We start from the raw sequence: 22,555 nt of genomic DNA, 5'->3' as shown, positions 1-22,555 counted from the left end.
ATAATACACCTAAGAAACTATAACTAATAACACTTGCTAAGATATCACCTTGTCTAATCCTTAATAAGTGTTATTATAATAAATTTTAAGAGCTATTTGATATACAGTTTTTACAGTATTTGTATACATTCTATTTAAATGAATGATTTCTCTCAGTTTTAGAGAGTGGATGTTTCACTTACCTAAGCCTAGCATTAAATACACGACATTAAACTTCAAGGAAGAGTTGCACCAATGGTATGTTTACGTTTTACGGAGAAAAAAAGATGAGAAATCTGAACAATTTAGACTGCGAGTCCACTTGGCGAGATGCAGGGGGCAGTGTAACAAAAGCTGAGAAAAGAAATGGCTTCACTGCAGACGTGAGTGCAGGGAGGGGCCGAGCACCAGAGGGAACTTCTCTGGGTGGAATGGGTGGATTGTTCCTTTTTAACAAGAGAACACCTCTGCTTGCTTAATGTTAACAGCCGCGTTAAAGAGAAAAGATGCAGAGAAATGCAGTCATGCCCTGGGCCATGAAAACCACTTAAGGAATTACATTTGCATTGAAAAGAGAAGGTAACCATCCCTTGACTAACTTATTAAGATAAAATTTTTTTTTTAAAAAGTGACTTATTTGAAATAAATGAATAAGTATTTTAATATAGCAACATTCATTATTTGTAGAAATATAATCCATTTTATATTTATTTTAGCAAAATGTAACATGCTATTGTCCATTTCCTCATTAAAGAGCTCTTGTTTTATTATAAACAAATCATTTCAAAATTTATTTCATGATCCCTGAGCATGTTCACTTCACATGACATTGAGTTTAAAAGTGTTCAATTGTCCCTCCTAATATTCAGTCACTACTGAATACTCTGTTATTTAGTGATAAACAGAACAAGAAACTAGATTCCAATTTTAACCAGAAAGTGAAAAGTTAACTAGGAATTACTTCTGCCAACAATAATAAAACAATGGTGTAAATATGTTATAAACACTACTGCTGTTAGATATAGAATCAAGATATGACTGCATCAAATTTTGTTTTTACAGATTAAAATTCAAACATATTCTTAATAAGGAAAAAGCAAGCATGATGACCAGCAAGCAGTATTTAAAAGAATATAAAACTTGTGGGCATGGTGTGGGAGACAACAGTGGGAAGGCTTGATGGCTCACACCTGTAATCCCAGCAGCACTTTGGGAGGCAAGGCAGGCAGGTCACCCTGAGGTCAATTCCAAGACCAGCCTGGGCAAAATGGTAAAACCCCATCTCTATAAAAAAATACAAAAATTAGCTGAGCATCGTGGCGCGAGCCTGTAGTCCCAGCTACTCGGGAGGCTAAGGCAGGAGAATCGCTTGAACCTGGGAGGTGGAGGTTGCAGTGAGCAAAGATTGTGCCACTGCACTTCCAGCCTGGGTGACAGAGACTCCTTCTGAAAAAGGAGTGGAAGGGAGAAGATGGAGGGGAGGAGTGGGGAAGGGAGGGAGGAAGGGAGGGGAGAGGGGAGGGGAGGTTTTTAATACAAACTATATCTTTCAAGATCAATACAAAGAGGTCTCATTAAAATCCTTCCAAATTTCCAGATGAGACTTTTAATTTTTTCTAGGCAACTAATTAATCTATCTGCTGCTTAAGGCACTGTGAAATGTTCCTTAATCTCATTTTTACTCAGGAAGGCTTTTACACTGCGAAGCCTCAAGTAGGGGACATCCTGAGGGTGAGACCAAAGGATTTTAAATTTGAGGATGATCCACTTAACCACTTGATTTTCTTGAGGACATTGTCATATTGCTCTTGACAGTTGTTTGCACTAGATTTTTTAAAAATTCAATGTCATGATTTTATTCAAGCTTACATAAAAAGGCTATCTGAACATTTCTAACAAAATTCACAAAATTTTCCTGAACAAAGGTGCAAGCAGATTATGTTTACGTTAGAGGATGAAGACAGGCACAGGGTATGCAGACCAGAGGTGCGTACAAGTGGCCATTACACAATTTTTTTTTGTTTGGGCATTTTACGTTTTTATTTTTATAAATGAGTTTTCAGATGTCAAAAATTTCTCTAAAAATTTAGATGCACAATTTTTATTGAAATAGAATTTGGTCGTGTTGATCTTAAATTTCCCTGTGGACAGTACAGAAATCTCATTAAGGCTGTGACACCCCCACTTGATGAAATGTGTACATCCTAGAAAGTGCCCTGAGCTCCCACCATTATCTTACATTCATTGCCCTACTCTTGCTTATCAGATTTGCCCAGTTCCTGTAAGAATGACAGAAACTCATCAAGTACATAGCATCCATAACAGAACGAAGAACAGGTAAGTGTCTCAAAAATAATACTAACCTACTGTTTTCAAAATCCCAGGGAAAGAAAGTTTTTTTCCTGGCTGATAATTCAATTCATCTCAGGGACAGCCAGAGTTGGACCTTGAAAAACAAATGGAATTTCGACTAGTAAGAAGAGCAGATGGATATTCCATGAAAAGTCTGGAGTACAAGGCAGTTCCAGAAGTGGAAAAGCACAAAATTTGTATGGTAATTCCTGTGTCTGACTCAAGGATAGGAATTCGGAAAAAAATAAATGGCTCATAAAATGTTAAAACTAAAGGAATTTCAGACATAATCTAGACCAGGGGCTTTTCAAACCTTTACTTTATGAAAGTATCTAAATACATTCCAAGCGTGCAACTACTGGATAAAATACAAAATCAGAATTGTGTGGGAGAATAAAAAGCATTTCTGATCTGTAGGACTCTACAGAGCACTGTTAGAAAAATAGTGATCTAATTCCATCCTCTGGTGAGAATAATTAGATCCAGCCGAGTCCGTGGCTCACACCTGTAATCCTAGCATTTTTTAGGACAGCACTGGGAAGGACTGGATCACCTGAGGCCAGGAGTTCGAGACCAGCCTGGCCAACATGGCGAAACTCCATCTCCACTAAGATAAAAAATACAAAAATTAACCGAATGTGGTGGCTGGTGCCTGTAATCCCAGCTACTCAGGCGGCTGAGGCAGGAGAAACATCTGAACCCGGGAGGCAGAGGTTGCAGTGAGCCAAGATCGCACCATTGCACCCCTGCCTGCAGTGAGCCAAGATTGCGCCATTGCACCCCTGCCTGGAGACTCTATCTCAAAAAAAAGAAAGAAAAGAAAAGAAAAGAAAAGAAAGAGAAAAGAAAAGAAATGAGATCAGAGAAATGGGATTACTTGTTTGAGTCATTAAGATTGAAAATGAAGAGTCCTTACTTCCTTTGTAGTAATATGTATAACACTATTAATTATCCCAAATATATTTTCTGGCAAGGTTCATGGAAAATATGAGTAAAATATTATTTCAATATCATACTTCAATACAAAAAATTAATAAAGTTGGACTTCTTTAACCTCTGCCTGAATTTTGTTTTACTTTGTCTATTATCTCTATCATTCACTCTTGGTTTCACTGATAAAAATTACTTTTAAAATTAAAACTAAATATCAGAGAGAAGACCTGTAGTCTGTTATCAGGTACAATAAATACTCAAGGATTTATTGTGGCTGCCAGCTTTGACAGTTTCAACACTCAGTATGTGGTGGGTGCTCTGCCATGGCGATGCATGTATACAATTTAAATGAGTGCTTCTCAAAGAAGGGGAAATTATTTTTCCCAAATTTTGATTTAATTTTACTGTGGATATTATGTACTTTCCAGTTAATCTTATTAAACTTTTGTGTTATTATTAATTATTGATGAACTTTTTAAAATTTAGATTAATAAACCAAAAGTTACCAGGTATATCACATAAATTAGCAAATTATCTAATAGGCAATTAAGCATACATTTAATAAATTACATTGTTCTCAGATTATATGGGAGAATTTTTCCAAAAAAACACTTTCTATACACCAAAAAAAAAAGTTAAGGATTTTCTTTCTGTTATATACATCATAAACCTTTGTAATATGCTTTTGCTATTTTTGGTAATACGGTATATCCTAATCAGTTAAAAGTGTCATGATAGACTACTTTCCTCAAATTGATACAAATAAACCTGAAAACATTGATGTGATGGATAATCTTCTGGAAATACGTTATTTATCAATACTACAGAAGATAAAGAAATGTCCTTTTTCCCCCACATTTTTCAGCTTGTAAAATCTTCCTTTACCTCCATGGAAATTTAACAAATGCAGAACATTTTTTCTTATTCTCTCTTGTTATCCAGTTTCTAATTAAAAAAAAAAAAAAAAGTTTGTTCAACAAATATGTAGGCATTCACAGCATAGCTATTTCTTTATAGAAGAGATACACACACCAAAAAAAAAAAAAAAAAAAAAGGCAAATCAAGTGATAGAATCTTGTTAATGATATAGCCCTGATACTAATTTCTACACTGGTTTTATCTCTGAATATTCACTGTAATATCCCTAGTTTCAATTGTATGGCTCTAAAGACAATCTCCTCAGTTCAAATCTGGGCTCTGCCAAATAGTCTTACATAAAGATTACTAAAAATCAGTCTTCTCCTAAAGATGGTTCACTTGATTCCATACAACCTGTATTTGAAAATCATGTTGTCTGCAAAATATGCAAGAAATAAAAGGTTTGATTGGTACCATATGCAGGCCATTATTTTAGGTGCACGAATCCACTAACTTCAAGGGCAATTGTTTTCATTCCTTTAGATAAATGAATCCTTTGTCTCCATTCATGAGCAAAGCTAAGGGATATATATTCTAAGAGGCCAATCTATCTCTTAATAAGGGTGGTAGCTTGGTCAGGGATAATTTGGAAGAGTTCCTTTGGAAATAATACTGTGCTTAACAAATAACAACGGCCAATTCTTTCCTGGATATTTTTCAAGCCCTTTCATATCCCTTTAAAAGTATGCGTTGCCGGCCAGGCGAGGTGGCTCACGCCTGTATTTCCATCACTTTGGGAGGCCGAGGCGGGCAGATAACCTGAGGTCGGAGTTCGCGATCAGCCTAACCAACATGGAGAAACCCCGTCTCTACTACAAATACAAAATTAGCCAGGCGTGGTGGCGCATGCCTGCAATCCCAGCTACTCGGGAGGCTGAGGCAGGAGAATCGCTTGAACCCAGGAGGCGGAAGTCGCGGTGAGGAAAGATCGCGCCATTGCACTCCAGTCTAGGCAGCAAGAGCTAAACTCCATCTCAAAAACAAACAAACAAACAAACAAACAAAAAAAAGGATGCGTGGCTATCTGCAGCTTTATACATGAAAAAACTAAGACTCAAAAAGGAAGGTACATTAGCTTAAGCAAGAATACATACTGCTTGACAAAGCCAAGATTCAAAGCCTAAATTTGTCTGATATAAATATGCATTCTTATTTCACATTATACTTTAGGACTGAAGAGTCTAACGAGCCACTTTCTTTAATTTTCAGGGTGGACTCACAAGATCCTGTGCTATGAGTAAAAGAAAAAAAAAAAAAATTGGAAATCCACTGTACCAAACCTGACTTTTAGAATCCATAAAACAACAGGTTTTAGGACTTTAGAATGCCTGCGGAAGTATTCCAGAATTCTAATATGCAGAATTCCTTTAAACAGTGTTCATTCATGCTTTTGTCCCTAATACTATTTAAATTTCAATTGTCACTCAGGCTGGAGTGCAGTGGTGAGATCTCAACTCACTGCAGCCTCGCCCTCCTGGGCTCAAGCTATCCTCCCACCTCAACCTACCAAGTACCTGGGATCACAGGCACCCGCCACCACGCCCGGCTAATTTTTTCCATTTTTTGTAGATACGGGATTCTGCCATGTTGCCGAGGCTTGTCTCGATCTCCTGAGCTCAGGAGATCCGCCTGCCTTGGCCTCCCAACGTGCTAGGATTACAGGCGTGAGCCACCATGCCCGGCCTAAATTTCAATGTATATTTATGTAAGCTAATGCATCATGATAATTTTTTTCTTTCTTTTCTTTTCTTTCTTTTTTTTTTTTTTTTTTGAACGGAATTTCGCTCTCGTTGCCCAGACTGGAGTGCAGTAGCCCGCGATCTTGGCTCACTGCAACCTCTGTCTCCTGGGTTCAAGCGATTCTCCTGCCTCAGCCTTCCAAGTAGCTGGGATTACAGGCATGTGCCACCATACCCGGCTACTTTTGTATTTTTAGTAGAGAGGGGGTTTCTCCATATTGGTCAGACTGGTCTTAAACTCCCAACCTCAGGTGATCTGCCCACCTCGGCCTCCCCAAGTGCTGGGCTTACAGGTGTGAGCCACTGCGCCTGGCCCAGAACTTTTTAAAATATGTATTTATATATTTTTTTAATGGTGCAAATAGTAATACAAAGAAATGCAAGGTCTAGCAGAATACCAAGAACTGAATTTTTAGTTTCATTTAGTTTGTGTACGGATCCTATTTTAAATATCAACAAATTCAGAAAACAGGTATTTCTGTCTTGCATAAATTTCCATTGCCCTTCTGCTCTCTTTACATGTGTTTCCAAATTTAGTTACCTAGAAATTAACTGTTCTTCAATTTCTGTGCATATGATGAGACTTGAAGAATTTGATCGTAAATGTAGAGGGTCCAATAGACAACGATATTGATAAAGTCTAACATTTCTCATCCCCCAGAGTGTGATTCTGATAAATATTTTTGCACTAAAAGTCCACAGTTTAAAAAATTAACCTAAGAATCTTTAGAAAGTTTAATGGTAGGCTCTGACCTCAGGAAACATATGCATATATCAAGTCAAATGGTTTTCTTTTTAACTGCAATATAACCTTCAAAAACCAAAATATTTCAGACTCTTAAAGCAAAACTGGGAAATGTTTCTATTTCATTCCTACAAACTCTGCTAAGGGTGCTATCAGTTAAAATTGACAAATGTTGATAAAAACTGAGCATTTGAGAGAAGCTAAATAATTCTAAAGCTAAACACTCAGTTTTTAGTTTTACTTGAAAATAGATAAGACAGATAATCAAGCACTACATTAAACAAAATGTTTATACTTAGTTTTCAAATTGAATCTACCCATGAATATTAGAAATGTTAATACTGGGAGGGGGGAGGCACTTACTCCTCACTGCTGATGTTTCCTTCTGTACAGCTGGAGCTGACTCCTGACCTCACGCCACACATTCATTCACCTGCCCCAGAGCAGGTAAAGGAATTTATCTGGCTGGCAAATTTGGGAAGATTAAACTGGCATGCATAGCCCGTCCTCGCGCCTCTTTCTTTGGGCAGAAATCTATAGGTAGTTCCCACAGGAAATTACACAGACAGGAATTTCTAGAATCTCAATTCTTGATAAAATATGTCATAAATAATCTACAGTATATGCAAAAACAAAATAACAACAAATTTTTTAAACTATGTTTGTATTGGCCGGGCGCGGTGGCTCAAGCCTGTAATCCCAGCACTTTGGGAGGCCAAGACGGGCGGATCACGAGGTCAGGAGATCGAGACCATCCTGGCTAACACGGTGAAACTCCGTCTCTACTAAAAAAATACAAAAAACTAGCCGCGCGAGGTGGCGGGTGCCTGTAGTCCCAGCTACTCCGGAGGCTGAGGCAGGAGAATGGCGTGAACCTGGGAGGCGGAGCTTGCAGTGAGCTGAGATCCGGCCACTGCACTCCAGCCTGGGCGACAGAGCAAGACTCCGTCCCAAAAAAAAAACTATGTTTGCATTGTGTTATCTTCTCACAAATGCTAAATGACATAATGGGGTTAATTTTGCCATAATAAAAAGTGCAAAAAGAAACATTAACCTGATACTGAATAGTTGATTTCAAGACATACACTCAAATGCAGACGTTCAACAGTTTTGACAAGGGTGTGGAGAAAAGGGAATGCTTATACCCTGTTAGTGGTGCACTCCTATGTTTATTGCAGCACTGTTCACAATAGCAGAATCATGGAATCAACCCAAGTATTCATCAATGAATGACTGGGTAAAGAAAATGTGATATATATACACACACACACACACACACACACACCATGGAATACTACACAGCAATAAAGAAAGAATAAAATCATGTATTTTGCAACTGTATGTATGGAACTGGAGGTCATTATCCCAAGTGAAATAACTTAGAAACAGAAAATCAAATACCACATGTTCTCACTTACAAGTGGAAGCTAAACAATGCACATGGATGTAAAGATGGAAACAATAGACACAGGAGACTCCAAAAAATTGGAGAACAGAAGGGAGGTGAGTGTTGAAAAATGATCTTTTGGGTGCAATATGCACTATTTGAATGACTGGTACACTAGAAGCCCAAATCTCACCATTACACAATATATCCATGTAACAAACCTGCGTGTGTACCCCCCAAATTCATAATTTAAAATATACTTAAAAAATAAATTTAATTTTAAATTCAAAAATGAAGTTCAACAATTTTCATCAGAAATTGAAAACACATTATTGTCGCATACAAATTGCCAGTTATATACACCCTACATACACCTTAGTTTCTACTCTATTATATAAATTGTACTTCTATGGTTTATTATAAATGAAAATTAAGGCTGGGAACTGGGCATTTTCTTCTTGGCACTTTAAAATAAAAACAATAAATGAAAAAAAAAAAAACCAAAACTCTGAAGCTCTATGTTTTCAGTGCTTATCAATATAACTGATCCATGAGCCATTAGTGGGTCATAAAATAAGAAAGCTCAATAAAATAATTATAACCTCACATGTTTATTTAGTTCTGAGACTTAAATGATGGACCTTTGTACCTGGCCTTGCCTAGAGACAGAGTTTCATTACACGCACACAAACACACACACACATAAATACACACACAAACACACATAAACATGCATAGGCTCATGTTCTTTTATACACACACAAACACATATAAACATGCATAGGCTCATGTTCTTTCTCTTAATTTATATAGACTTACATATACATGTGCTCACAGGACATCTATAATGTTGTCATATATTTCCTTTAATAAACAGCAAAGGGGTACTACTTGGCTTCCTTTTAAAAATAAATAATTTAAGCCAAGGTATTTAAAAAAATAATTATTTGGCCAGGCACAGTGGCTCATGCCTTAATTCCAACACTTTAGGAGGCCTAGGTGGGCAGATCACGAGGTCAAAAGATTGAGACCATCCTGGCCAACATGGTGAAACCTCGTCTCTACTAAAAATACAAAAATTAGCTGGGCATGGTGGCATGTGCCTGTAGCCCCAGCTACTCGGGAGGCTGAGGCAGGAGAATCGCTTGAACCCGGGAGATGGAGGTTGGCACTGAGCCGAGATCACGCCACTGCACTCCAGCCTGGGAGACAGAGCAAGACTCTGTCTCAAAAATAAATAAATAAATAAATAAAAACAAGCCGGGTGCAGTGGCTCATGCCTGTAATCCCAGCACTTTGGGAGGTCCAGGTGGGCAGATCATGAGGTCAAGAGATCAAGACCATCCTGGCCAATATGGTGAAACCTTGTATCTACTAAAAATACAAAAATTAGCTGGGCGTGGTGGCGGGCACCTGTAGTCCCAGCTACTCGGGAGGCTAAGGCAGGAGAATGGCGTGAACCCGGGAGGCAGAGGTTGCAGTGAGCCAAGATCATGCCACTGTACTCCAGCCTGGGTGACAGAGAGAGACTCCATCTCAAAAAAAAAAAAAAAAAATTATTACTTTTATTATTGTTATTATTCATCATTCTTGACCTCTGAATTTCCTCTGAATTCAGATAAACTCCAACCAAAAGGAAAAGCTCAACTTATGTGGACATATTTCAAACATTTGTAATTAGATTTCTAACTTTCTCAACTATTTTCATCAATATTGAACTCATTTTAAGTAGTTTTAAGGACATGAAATCCAAAACCTTCATACAATACTCAATCTTCCTTCTAACTTCCTAATTTAGCCATAATATGGAGAGTGGTCAAAGTTATACAATTTCTCAAGTAATGGTAGTATATTAAACAAATTTAGGGCAAATAAAGAGTATGCTTCTCACCTAGCAAAATAAATGTTTTGACACATTTAAAAGTGTCTCTTGTTACTAACACAAAAGTAGTAGGCTAATGTCACATTGTTGATTTAAATTTCTGTTGTAGTCAGTGTTCAAATTAAAGAAAGAAGCATTTATTAACTGTTTGTTTAAGTTTTGTTATCTATATCCAGCATCACTCCCATCCCCCTTGGTCTGAATGGCTAGATTTCAGGGGAGAAGGAATCTCTTTCTTTCAAAGTAATCTTTTTAAAGACCTTGATGCCTTCTTTAATTTCTCATCAATGTATAGAGATCTCTATTGACTATACCTAGTTGACCACAACGATTCTCACCTCCATCCTAACCTTTTCCTAACTCCTACTTTTTGTTCTCTTAATTTTTTTGTTTTGTTTTGTTTTGTTTTTGTTTCTGTCTGTTTTTTCTCAGACAGACGTTATGTGAAATTATTCACAATTTAGTCTCCCTTTTGTCATCACACATTCACATTTTTTTTTTAACTTCATCTACCCCAACCATGCCCAAAAAACCATGGTTTTCTTTAGCAGGTGCCACCTGTTAAAGCCATAACTTTCCTACCCTGTGCTGCCTCTTTTGCATCGTTCTCTGTCTCCTCCCCCAGTTACAATCCGTGTGAATCACTCCTGTAAGATTAAGCTATCTAGTCTTTCTAACATGTAGTTTTGTTAAATCTTCTTATTGTGGATGATGGAGACAGTCAGAGGCGAAGTGGAGTCCCTGTAATTCTTTAATAGCTAAAGAGCCAAATGGATTCTTCTTCCCCTGGATAGACTTGATTTCACTATTCTCTTCACCTCAGATTTGGCAAAACTGTTAAACTCACTATTTTCACACAAAACATTCACATGCCTGCCTCAAATTTTAGTATTTCCTTTGTCTAAAACCATATTTTTCAAACATTTTAAATCATGACCTATAGTGAGACATACATTTTAACTTGTGATCAAGTATACACACAAGCGTATTGATCCAAATGTATTTTATGTATCTATCACATAAAAATCTAAACAATTTCCATGACATAATGACATTTTCATATATAAATTGTGACCCACTCAACATATGTCATTGCCCAACAATGAAGATCAGCCCATTGTTTAAACACTCTGATCTAACTTTTCTAAACCCTTGCCCTTTATCTAGGACTGGTTCGTTTATATATCTCATTTAGCCATTCATTTATTTAATGTTTTAAAACTGTTAATTCCCTGTAGGAAACCAGGCACTTCTCTACGCACTGGGAATAAAATAACAGTGAGCACGGCAAAGAAATTCCTGCTTTCATAGTTTGCAGTGTCCCGCCCCGCAAAACAATGATCATCCATGTTCCTCTCTTCTTGATGGATTTACCTATTTCACCCATTTCATGGTTATGTCATAGTACTTTACTTTCTTCATCTTTTAATGTAAGTTCCATCTGCACAAACAGACTAACATCTTTCAAGAGAGGAATGTAATTATACACATTTGCACTCTGTATCTTTACTTACTAAAGGAACAGGGTAAGGCAAAGAACGACTGAGTTCTAGTCTTAGCTCACCACTTACCAGCCTCACAAGCTTAGGCAAGTATCTCAACTTCCCTCAAATTCAGTTGTTCCATCTGCAAGATGAGAGGGTTCGGCTACACCGGTGATTTTCCAAATTCTACTGTGCAAAGTTTATAGGATTCAATGGAGATGTCAAAGTGGGCCAGGAAAGGGTCTTTTCTCAAAAGGAGGGCAGAGAATTTGAATCCCCATCTCCTGCCTCAACTGAAAATTACAATTTTGTTTGGAAAAAAAGAATTTCTAAGCTAAATACTTTCTAAAGTATTAAATTTCGAGATTCTCCAATCACGTTCTTGATCTTTTTCTGTCAAACAAAGTTGAGATGGGAGGCTGAAGAGTAAAGTGGAAAGACAGGAGGTGGGAAAGAGGAGTGGTAGGAGGCAGGGAAGAAAGATGAAAGAAGGGGAAACACTTTCGATAGGGTATACGACTCTGAGTTAGGAACTATACTAGAATCAGCATATATGTTACCTTATCTTTCAGCAGCTTCACAAGATGGGTATTGTTACAGCCATTTCACACTTAGAAAAATGAAGTTCAGAAAGGGTAGATAACTTGCTCAAGTACCATAAATAAGAAGCCACGAAGCAAAGATCTGTTCTCTTTCCATCATCCCAAGCTGCCCTTAAAAGAAGCTAACATGAATGTTACATTTGCTCTTGGATATCACCTTAATTAATCCTTGCAACATTGGGAGTACACTTTAACATTATTATTATTATTTTGCCAATTAGAAAACCAAGGTTCAGAGAACTGAAAATTATCTCTCCATTGTCAAAGTAATTCAAGACAAGGTTAGAGCTAAATACCTGAATTCATATTCTCTGCTCTTTCCATCACACCAAACTGCTTCCTAATAAGAAGGAAGGAGACAGAAGATATGGAGCAGGCTGGAGAATTATCAGAGTTCCACTGCTTACTTTCAGAGGGCTATTGAGTCAAATGAGACACTTTAACAGAAAGCACCTTGAAAAAACTGAAACACGCTATCAATATAAGACATCATTTTAACTATTCAAACGATGTGCACTGAAGATGACATTTTAAATTTTTGTAAAATTCCAGGTGGTGATTGCAAATATAAGAGAGTTATATAATGAATTAATTGCTTAGATATACTGCAGAAACTCATATAAAAGGAGGGCAAGCTGACACTTTTCAGATTATGCTATAAGAGTCAGTTACATATGCCTGCTTTTCTGTTCATGATATACGGTCCCTGCTGGCAGTAGAATAATTCAAATTTTCAATTTTTCTTGGATTCCATCACAAACTCAATCAAATGCATGAAAGTCTGTATTTTAATATCCTTGCACTGTGTGAAAAATAATAGTATGCTCCACTACCTGAACTCTTAAAGCATTTTTTATTTTGATTGTCTTCCCATTATACTGAGAGATTGTCAGGACTTTATCAGGAAGATCATCCAAACAAACTAGAACATTATTAAGGTTCCAGCAGTGCAGTAACTCACTGAATGTATGAGTGATTAAAAGCCATACAGTTGTGACAAGGACCATAAGGAGATCAGACAAAGAAGTTACATGTCTTTAAAAGAAGAAGAAGAAGAAAAAAAAAAAAAGACTAGAGTGACTTAACCCCTTGTATCTCTTACCAGTGCTAAAACTACAACACTATTTGACTAACATCTAAAGTCTTATGTGACTGGAAATAATTACAGCAAATAATTTCCCGAGGTCAAAAAAATAGAAAACAAGATTAACACAGAATTATAGCATGACTATTGCCTTGACACAATGTCAGGTTTTCAAAAATAATATGTAATATAACAAGATACCCAGACCTTAGTAAAATACCACCTATTTTGTAATTTGTCATTGGCTTATAGTTATGCTCCTTTGTTCACTGAATTATTTCGGACTTAATAAAATATTCCCATTTCATTTAACAGTCACACAACTGTTAATTAAATGCTTCCTGTTTGCCAAGGATTGTACCAGCCACTGGAAATAAGATGTAAAATGAGAAATGATGATCTTTAAAGGAATGAACAATCTGCAGGGGGAGAGAAACAGCAAAATTAATTTTTACAATAGACTACAATTGAAAAAAATGCTATGCTATGTTGTTAAATGAAGTAATCTTGCCGTAAAAATATAGTACCAAAATGTTAACTGTATTCTCTGAAGCCAAGAACAGTGATTATATTTTCTTCTTTACACTTTATATGTCCTCTGAGTTTTATAAGGATCTTTTAATGCTTTTATAATCAAATGTAAATAATCCATGAAACAATTCTTGAATGGATAGTTGTGCAGAATACAATGAGAACGCCAGGAGAAGGCCACTGACTTTGTTTGAGAATCCTGAAAGGCTTAAGTGCAAAGATAACACCCAACTTGGCTCTGGAAGATGAATCAGGCTTTGCTGAGTGGGGAACGCAGTGTAGTTGATATTCAAGTAATAAGAGAATCATCTAAAAAGGGAGAGTTTTGAAGTCAGTATTCCATGTAGTTTGAGTGGTGAATGAGAAAGAGAAGATAGCCAGGACTCCAGAAGTTGAGTGGGCCCTCTAAACACGGGATACTTTCAGGTTTGTTTTTTAATAAGATGTCTCTGGCTCCAGAGGTTTTTGAAGTAAAACTCCTGGTTAAAAATGAAAACACTTAATGAAATAAAAATTTAATGAGGGGACTTGAAAGGAACATTCCATTGAAACTGACAGAATTTGTTCACAAATTGGGTATAAGGATGAGAAAGAAGAAAAACTTGAAGATAACTTGGGGAGATTTGATGAAGAGAAATTAAGGAGCCACAGGCTTAGGTAAACAAATAATTAATAAAATTATGGGTGCTTATTGAGAAAAATTGTCTGTAGATTACTCATCGGACAGTTTGAAACAGGGGTCTCAAACTCAGGCAAGAAACTGAGGCCCTTTCTTCTCTGGCTTCTGCCACTTCTACAGAAAGGAACTAATGATTAAACACAAGTTAGTAAATGAGTAGTACCTTTTTAATCAAGTAAGTGAAACCTTTTTAAAAAATCATCCAAGAAAATTTCTGATAACGGCAAAACAAACAAAAGATTATGTATACCAAGAATCCTCAGATTCATATACTATCCCTCTGATGTAGATTGGATTATTGTCCCAATTACTCAGTGCCTAGTACTAGGATTATACCTCCACACCCTGTGCGATGTAATTTTACAAAGCCTCCCACTGTGGGTGGGGTATATTTCCCCATCCCACTAAGGTTGGGCTTGCCCTAAAACTGCTTTGACTAAGGAAATGTGAGTGAAAACATAATGTAATTGCTTGCATGGTTGGGCTTGTTCTCTTGTGCACCTGGGATCTGCCACACACAAAAAAAAGATTTTCTAATATCTCTACTGCTCCTCCCACCTGTACCTCAGACCTGAAGCCAAATCAGAAGCCAGGCATGTAACTGATTCAGAAAAGATTAGCCTAGATCAGCCAAATTACAGCCTTTTAAGTATAAAAATAAAATATCAATAAGCCACTGAAAGTTTTATGACTCTTTTGTCATGCAGCATTTTGTAGCAATAGCTAACTAATACAGCTTTTTTTCTTTTTTTAACCTCAGAATAAAGAACAAAAAGTTGGCTTTGTTTTGTTTCTCAAGTCTTTGGTTTCCCATAAAATCATAATGTACTTATCTTAACTTGCTTTCTAGATAATAGGGAGGCGATAACAAGGCTATGGTATTAGGAAGGAATTGTTAATGAGTAAATTACACAGGGAAAGGGAAAAGCATTGACTGTTGAAACATTTTAGCATTAGAAAATTCTACATATAATTCTTTTTTTTGAGATGGAGTGTCACTCTGTCACCCAGGCTGGAGTGCAGTGGCATGATCTTGGCTCACTACAACCTCTGCCTCCCAGATTCAAGCGAGTCTCCTGCCTCAGTCTCCCTAGTAGCTGGGGTTACAGGCGCATGCCACCACACTCAGCTAATTTTTGTATTTTCAGTAGAGATAGAGTTTCACCATGTTGGTCAGGCTGGTCTTGAACTCCTGACCTCATGATCCACCTGCCTCGGCCTCCTAAAGTGCTGGTATTACAGGCATGAGCCACCGTGCCCAGCCCTACATACATTTTATGTTGACCTTTTAATTCATTAAATGAACACAAAGTGGGAGATGCAGGTTAAGCATGGTTCTTGAGAAATACCTAAGTCACCTCTGCAGAACTTTAAGTGTAGAAGAAAAGACAAGGACCAAAGAAGGACCTCTCCCTGGGGAGTACCAGCATATCAATGAATGGTAGGAAGGAAACCAATGAAAAAGAATGAAAAGAGGATAGATATACAACTAGGAAAACTATATTATAGAATTAAATTGGAGAAAGAATGCAAGCAATTGGAATAATGGAAGATATATTAAAATGGTTTTTCCTTTTAACTATCATTTCCTGCTCAGGCATCTATTGCAACGATATAATTGTTTGTATGGAACATTACATACATATGCATATATGCATATGTACATTTTTGTATAAATATATATGATGATATCATTTATAACAAGAAAAGAAATCAATATACAGCAGTGGTTCTTAAAATGTAATGTGAATGTGAATCACCTAGAACATTTGCTACTAATGCAGATTCTGCAAGTCCATTCTAGCAACTCAGTTTCCATGGTCCAGATTAGGACTCTGGATTCTATTTTAACAGTGCACAGAGGTAGATCTGATTAAAATCATCTGGGAACGGCATTTTAAAAAATAATGATTTTCTTGATGTCTAGAAGAAGGAAGTAAAATGTATGGATAGATAAAAATTTGTGACTTCAGTGTGCTGTTTGCTAATATAAAATTGAGATGGAGTCTTGCTCTGTCACAAGGTTGGAGTGCAGTGGCATGATCACCACTCACTGCAACCTCTGCCTCCCAGGTTCACGTGATTCCCCTGTCTCAGCCTCCCCAGTAGTTGGGACTACAGGTGCGTGTCACCATGCTCGGCTATTTTTTTGTATTTTAGTAGAGACGGGGTTTCACCATGTTGGCCAGAATGGCCTTGATCTCCTGGCCTCGTGATCTGCCTGCCTCAGCCTCCCAAAGTGTTGGGATTACAGGCATGAGCCACCGCACCCGGCCCTGTTTGCTAATAAAAAATTTCTAATATGAACCAGTGAGTACTGAATGATAATAGGAATGTGGCCATTCCAATAAAATGGAGTGCAGGTTAAGGACAGTAGAAGAAAGAACGTATTGCTAAAATGTTTAGCACATAATGAGCACTCATTTCTTGAATAAATAAATAAATAAATGCTTTAGTAGAAAAACTGTCTCAGGGACATATGTGAACTGGTCATAGGGAAAACCAAAAACCTAGAAATCATCTTACATCAAGAAAACAAATGAGAATGTACAGGAAGATTATGTAAGGCTAAAAATATTCTAAGGAACTATTTAATGAAAAAATAAAAGAAAAAAGTGTACTCCTCAAATTAAACAACAACAACAACATAGAAGATAAAGAATGAATGGTTGGGCCAGGTGCAGTGGCTCCACCTGTAGTCCTAGCAGTTTAGGAATCTGAGATATGCAGATTGCTTGAGCCCAGGAATTCAAGACCAGCATGGGCCACATGGCAAAACCCCCATCTCTACAGAAAACACAAAAATTAGCCAGGCATGGTGGCAGGCACCTGTAGTCCCAGCTACTTGAAAGGCTGAGGCAGGAGGATCTCTTGAGCCTGGAAGTCAAGGCTGCAGTGAGCTGAAATCATACTCAGCCTGGGTGACAGAGTGAGGTCCTGTCTGAAAAAAGAAAAAAAAAGAGAGAGAGAGAGAGGGAGAGAGAGAGAGAGAAAGAGAGAGAGAGAGAGAGACAGAAAGAAGGAAGGAAGGAAGGAAGGAAGGAAGGAAGGAAGGCAGGAAGGAAAGAAAGAAAGAAAGAAAGAAAGAAAGAAAGAAAGAAAGAAAGAAAGGGAGAGAAAGAAAGAAAGAAAGAGAAAGAAAGAAAGAGAAAGAAAGAAGAGGGGGAGGGAGGGGAAAAGAAAGGTCAACAAGTCAAGCAAAATCAAGAAAATGGATTTCCACTGAAAGAATGCCATAGAAGGTAAAATTCAGCAGCACAGTCTAATAAAACAAATTGGATAAATAAAATAAAATCTATAAAAATAAACTTGACTGTAAGGAAGACATTGGTAATTTGAGAAAAGAAAAAAGTTGGAAGATAAAGAGGCAGTCATTGCTTGTTGACAGCTGTGAGGAAAGAAGGGAGAATGTATTAACAAAATAATCCTTGAAAAAAGAAAATTTTGGTATGAGTATAAAGGAACAGAATTCTAGAATTATGAAGTTAGACAATGTGGTGTTTACAGTCTCAGAAACATTTGCATTTTAGAGTATAATGAGCCTCTACTTGATATTTCCTTAAACTGACTAAAGTACAGATATTAAAAATTGATATTAAAGATAAAAGAAGCTAATAAATAAATACTGGCCTTTCCTAATTTTCATACATATTTACAATGTATATATTATTTCATCAGATGCACACAAACACACACACATACCCTGTGACTTGGAAGGAACAAAGTGAAGAATCTATTATCACAGGCTGCTTCCTTCATTTCCAATAGAAGGAGGATTCCAGGAAGGCTTAGATGCAGAACAAGTAAAGAAAGTTCAATTTTTGAAACATGTCCTGGTAAACTTTGAGAATATTTTCTAGTTTTTCTTTTTTCCTCTCTGATCAGTTCTTCTTTCCCATTTCTTTGCTTTCACTTTCTTGTTCTTATTTCTACTACTTGTACTTCCTAAATTAGTTTTCTTTTTCTCCTCTTTTTTATTTCATACTTGTGTTGTCTTTCTACATTTTCTTTTTAGCATAATACATATTTCCTTCGCTTACTTTTTAGGCTTCTAATGCATTTTCTGTTTTGCTTATTGTATATTTAGTCTCTGAAACTTCTTTCTGGTTGTATAATTGGTTCTACTTATTTGTTTAATTTTTTAAACCTATAAAATGTGCCATACATGCAGAAAAGCAGACAAAATATTGCCTTCAAGATTTTCTGGCTTTCTTATGCCTTTGATTGGCATACAGATGTTTAGCATGAGCTTATCAATATTCACTAAAAATCATGCTTGGCTTTTCACTGGAAACACTGTAACTTTATTGATGAAATTGCAAAGAGTTGACAACCATAATTTATGAAATCATCTAATTCATGAGCATGATATATTATTCTAGCTATGTATATTATCTTAAACTTTAACACACATTCTGAATGAAGAAGGAACAATATAGAGAGCTCCACGAAGGACATTTCCAAGGGGAAAATTTTTGCATAGAGTCTATATGAGGCTACATGGGTTAGCTATAGGATCTGTAGAATCCTATATGAGTCTATCTGTAAGTTCTCATAACACCATATCACCCCTTACTGACATCTTAGAAGTCAAGCAAAAACAGGAGTTCCAGTTAGGATAAACAAGATGACTACTCCCTCTATTCAAGGATGCCTTAGGAAATGTAGGCAGACACTGTTGTGCCTCTATTCTAACCCAATCCAGCCAAAGATTAGAAAACAAGGTTTACCACCTTTACATCTTGCCTCATTCATTTTCCTCTCCCAACATGTTCTCTTATTCTTCCTATTTGGACTTCATTAGTGAATTCTCTTTCCATACTTGGATGATGCCTTTTGAACCTAGCAGTCATGATTCTGGAATGTTCGTTTCCTGGTGTTTTCCTGTACACTATTTCAGAAATAAGGGCAGCCACATGTCCCATGATCTAAATGAGAGGAATTAGAAAGCAGTCATAGGTATAAGATAAATCAATCTGTAATATCTCACATTACTAATATACAATCTGATATACTCCATGAAAGTTAAAACAATAATACATAGGCAAAATTACACTGAGTCAAATAAAATAAGACTCTCATCCAAAAAAATAAATTGAGGGGATTTGGAGAATGACAGCTGCACAGCAAGATTAAAGAGGTCACACATTCTGAATGAAGAAGGAACAATATAGAGAGCTCCATGAAGGACATTTCAAAGGGGAAAAATCTGAGACAATATAAAACTTTGAGGGGGTAGAAAACTGAAGATAAGATAAAGGCAAATTTAGTGCAGGAAACAAAATGAAAGACAATTTGACATTTCAGGATAAAAACAAATCTGCATGAAACTTTCAAAATCAAAAAAAGCAAATGAAAGTAAATTTGGAATGGTATTATAGTAAGTAAATATAAATCTAAAGAAAATGTAAATTTGAAATGATTTCAAGCAATTGAGTTTAAAAAGAAGAGAGAGAGAGAATCCATTTTCACATGGTGAGCTTGTTCCCATGAATGTCCTAGGTTTCCTGAGAGTGAAACTACTTCAAAGAACATAGTACACTATGTGACTCAGCATCGAATAATATTTGTGGTTTTGCAACGTTGTTCATACATTTCCAACTTTAAAGTCAACATGTCCAGGCACGGTGACTCACACCTGTAATCCCAGCACTTTCAGAGACTGAGGCAGGCTGATCACCTGAGGTTGAGAGTTCAAGATCAGCCTGACCAACATGGAGAAACCTCATCTCTACTAAAAATACAAAATTAGCCGGGCATGGTGGTGCATGCCTGTAATCCCAGCTACTTGAGGCAGGAGGATCACTGGAACCCGGGAGGTGGAGTTTGTGGTGAGCCGAGATCATGCCATTGCACGCCAGCCTGGGCAACAAGAGCAAAATTCCATCTCAACAACAACAACAACAAAAGTTAATGTATTCATAAAAAGAATAGTTGGAGGTGGTTATAGGAAAACTGTAAATATAAACAAACTTGACACCTGACCAAAGTTAAGCTGCTGAAGAAATGAAAAGTTGAGGAAACAAGAAGGAGCATTAATATCTTCTCTGGAAAGTAGGAGTTTAGACTTTGTTGAAAAAAAATAAATGAATGCTTACCCATATTATTTTAAATTGTAAAAGTAAACAATAGAAGAACAAAATTTAAAGTATAAATGTCAAATATTGAAAGGAGGGGCAAGGAAAGATGATGTAGTTAGATTGGCCAGATCCTAGACTTTCATATCAGGAGTCAACAATTGTTTAAAAAGTTGCCAAGAATGTGATCAAGAATTATAAGGTAACATTCTAAAGAAAAAGAATTAAAACCCAGCAGCTAGGAGTTCCCTCTGAGAATGGGATCAAAGTGAGGGAATGAGGAGGCAGAGGTGATACTTTATATCATAACTTTCCGAAAATGTGAGGTTGTGATTTATTTTGTAAATGATTTTTAAAAGGCTGATGCAGGATTTATTTTTCATAAAAGTACTAGTTGTGCACCTATAACAGCAAACAACAATACAGAAAATTACATGCTAAAAAATTAAGTTCCTAAAATGGAATTAAAAAGAGCCATCATCAAGCTAATGAATTAATTCAGATTCCTAAAGAGGCATTATAGAAAAAAAAAAAAAAAAGCAGACATTGAATATCAGAGGAGGAACAAAAAGAGCACATTGAGCCACAGAATATTATTTGTAAAATAAAAATAAGGCCCACAAAATGTTTAATATATTTAGAAAATACTTTTTGTAAATTTAATTATTATTAGACATTACTTATAACATCTAAATACAACATGTACTATATTATTTTGTCTGCCTTCTCTATCTTTGTTATTTTCTGAAAATGAAGAAGGAACAAGTATTTGTAGAACACCTACCAGCTAAGTATTTAAATGTTTCCATTCGTTCTGAGGAACAACATTCCTTGTAACTCACCATATCAACTCTAAAGAGACGACACTAAGATATTTATCTGAGGTTATACAGTTAGTAAATGATGGAGCCAGAATTTTTCCAGATTCAAAGCTATTTCTATTACATTACACTACTGTAAATATTGTAGTTATCATTAATCTTAATCATTAATCTCTGTGATTATATTTTTTCTCTACTATATTGTATTGACGTATTAATATTAAACACAACAGTCTTCCCTTATCCGAGGTTTCATTTTCTACAGTTGCAGTTAACCACCAGTCAACTGTAGTCTAAAAATATTAAACTGAAAATTCCAAAAATAAACAATGTAAAAGTTCTAAATGGTTACTGATCTGAGTAGCGTGATTACATTTCATGTCATCCTGCTCTGAATGTGAATCATTCCTTTGACTTGAAATAGAGGAGATTGTCCTGGATTATCTAAGTGGGCCTGATATAATCGCAAGGATCCTTAAAGGATAAAAAAGAGTGGAAGAAGAGTCAGAAAAGGAGATGTAATAGCAGAAGCTGAGGTTGGGTAATGAAATTGTGAGCTTTGAAGAAGGAAGATGGCGGAAGGGGCCAAGGAATGGAGCCAAAGATTGGAGGAAGACCCTGGAAGCTGAAAAAGGGAAGGAAAAAGATTTTCCTGGCTTCTTCAGAGGAATGCACCCCCGTTGACACCTAGATTTTAGCCCAGTAAAACCCATTTTGGACTTCTGACCTCGAGCTGTAAAATAATAGATTTGTGTTGTTCACAACACTCAGTTTGTGGTAATTTGTGACAGCAGAAATAGGAAGCTAAGAAAAAAACAGGCTTACGTCTTGCTCCTTTTGTGTGATTTTGGGCAAGATTCTTAACCTGTATAAACCTCTCTTTATCTGCAAAGTTGAAATCCTAAATATATTTGAACAAGTGTGGTAATCATTAACCTACAGTAACTCATTAAAGGGTGGATATTATCATTAAGTACTAATTATCGAAGAAAAATAACATTTGTAAGAAAAAGTGGTGAAGACTGTTTTCTTCTGCCAAACCCTCAAAGTTAGCTAGCCAGCGATTCTTCATATTAGTTACAAGTTGAAATATGAAGGGCGAAAACTCTTCCAATATTGAAACCACTTCATGATTTGAGCTCATTCACTCCACTCCTTTAATATCTAGCCTCTTTGGGGAAGAGGCAATATCCTTGACTGTCTATAAATTTATGAGTGTAGTTTCTTTTATGGCTCTGAATGTAATAGAACCTAAGTAAATACTGATAAGTTCTCTATTCTTCTGAGAAGTTTCCACCCACATAATATTGTCCTATCATTGGAAATCCCCACAGTTTTGATA

General features: G+C 36.5%; 1 protein-coding gene across 3 annotated transcripts in view; it reads right to left on the bottom strand.

Annotated features, from left to right (window-relative positions):
* HNF4G (hepatocyte nuclear factor 4 gamma) overlaps positions 1 to 22,555 on the bottom strand; it is a 156,945-nt gene that overhangs the window by 85,203 nt on the left and 49,187 nt on the right. Inside the window, exon 1 of one of the 3 annotated variants that reach the window (XM_009213232.4) lies at positions 2,343 to 2,838. The exons of the other annotated variants lie outside the window; for them this stretch is intronic. The gene's annotated coding sequence lies outside the window, so the exon portion shown is untranslated. Of the gene's footprint in view, positions 1 to 2,342; positions 2,839 to 22,555 lie in introns of those variants that run through there. 3 annotated transcript variants of the gene reach the window in all.

The sequence above is a fragment of the Papio anubis genome, chromosome 8 (genome assembly GCF_008728515.1).
Source record: "Papio anubis isolate 15944 chromosome 8, Panubis1.0, whole genome shotgun sequence".
In the NCBI taxonomy this organism is placed as follows: Eukaryota; Metazoa; Chordata; class Mammalia; order Primates; family Cercopithecidae; genus Papio; species Papio anubis.
The sequence above is the reverse complement of the archived record's forward strand: the minus strand, read 5'-3'. Positions and strand labels throughout refer to the sequence as shown.